Consider the following 1,822-nt stretch of genomic DNA (forward strand, 5'->3'; position numbering starts at 1 on the left):
TACTGCTGCTCATGAGTCTGTGCCCCCACTATGGAGATATTAAGTAACAAACCATAATGAAATAATACTCATTTAAACCTACCAAACTGGAAATATCGTATGTTTAAAATTATTTCCTATGCATTTCTTTTAAAAAGGAGGATGTTAGACAATATAATAATATTCACTTACACATTTTTTAGTAAACATTCATGGAATATCAGTATATGTCAGTCACTAAGCTGGCAAGTCCACATAAAAAAATTAGATGAATAATGGTTCCTGCCTTTAAAGAGGTGAAAATCTGGTAATAAAATCTGGCGAAACTGCCCCATAAAGACAACAATAAAATACTATGTGCACACGCACACACTCATACACACTTGCAAAGGAAATTGTGATGAAATATGTAAGTCTACTTAGAGAAGAACATGGAGGGATGCATCTGGGAAAGACTTTATAGAAGAGGATGCACTTTAAGAGTTGAAAAGGTGATCACCTGGAGAATATATAGGAGAAGCGTAGTTCAGGCAGGAAGAATGTGTGGGGCACAGAAGCAGGGAACAGAAGAGGGTGCTCAGGATAGCCGAAGTATATGGAATGGGCAGTGATGAACGATGAGGACAGCAGAGGTCTCAGCAGAGTGCGTCTTGGGGGCAACTTCCTGAAAAGAGATATTGATTATTATACTATAGCTTTACATTTGGAGTAGTTCTTATGCACTAGTCTGTAAAAGCTGTCTATTCTCTGGAATAGTGAGCATATATAATAAAGCCTGGTGAGCAATTAGTTCTCAGCCCACAGTCCTGACCAAATGTCTAAGGCAGTACTAAGTATTTCAAGCCTATTCAGAAAGCTGTGCAGTGTATACGAAACCTGGATGCAATTGCTGGAAGGAGAAGGCCATGTATCCTCCCTGTAACAGGTAGGGGTTCAGATGCATTCAATTTAATTTCATGTAATTGTATTTGAGTCACTACTGTGTGTTAATACAGCTAAGGGCTATGTAGAACACAATGTGGAAGATACAAGTACTACCCTCAAGGCTCCTGACCCCAGGTCAGTTTGGATGGTGTACTCATACGCTTGACCCCCACGGCCAGTGATATTACAGCTGGAAAGTAGTGGAGCAAGGGATCTTTTCTACTTTTTCTTTTCTCTGTTGTGTTTATGAAAGGAACAATGTTTATGAGGCAGGGGTTTCCCCAAGTTATAGTGAATCAGGGGCAATGGCATATGGAGACATTCTCTACCGTTAGTTGTATTCTCTTGCAATTACAAGCCTTTGGTTTTCTAGCCATGGCACGTGGCCTTGTAAGAATGAGAAAAAGAAGAGAATTCTGTACATGATATAACCAGACACATCAGTTAATCATCACTATATAATAAACTAACCAGCACTTAGTCGTTTAAAACAATAGCCTCCCCCCCTTTTTTGGCTTACAGTTCTGAGTCAGGTGGCTGGTTAGCTGATCTCCATTGGACCCATTTCTGTTCTTCAGTTAGCTGTGGGGGGGGATTGGCCCCTAACTAATTTAGGGTGGCCTTACTCAGCTGTATGCCAGTTGGTATATTTTTGTCCAAGGTGAGAGAAATGACTGTATTATATGTCTCTCATCCTTCAATGGGCTACCCTAATCATAGTGTTCAAAGATGGAGAGGAGATCTCTGAGGCCCAATATTACCTACTTTGCATTCTATTGGCTAAAGTCACGTGGCCAGCTCAGATTTAAAAAGTGGGGAGATAAAGTCTCATTGCCAATGCCAAGGCCCTTCAGAAAAGGTGGAGAATTTTGTCCGTTTTTGCAAGACGCCACATCAGGACTGAGAAAATTTTTTTTTT

At 40.4% G+C, this 1,822-nt stretch overlaps 1 long non-coding RNA gene across 1 annotated transcript in view; it reads right to left on the minus strand.

Moving 5' to 3' along the window:
- Window positions 1-419: 419 nt before the first annotated feature.
- The window catches only part of LOC125920852 (uncharacterized), a 129,734-nt gene continuing 128,331 nt past the window's right edge, over window positions 420-1,822 (minus strand). Inside the window, exon 6 of the long non-coding RNA XR_007457232.1 lies at window positions 420-643. This is a non-coding gene — a long non-coding RNA (uncharacterized LOC125920852). The remainder of the gene's footprint in view (window positions 644-1,822) is intronic.

The sequence above is a fragment of the Panthera uncia genome, chromosome C2 (assembly GCF_023721935.1).
Source record: "Panthera uncia isolate 11264 chromosome C2, Puncia_PCG_1.0, whole genome shotgun sequence".
In the NCBI taxonomy this organism is placed as follows: Eukaryota; Metazoa; Chordata; class Mammalia; order Carnivora; family Felidae; genus Panthera; species Panthera uncia.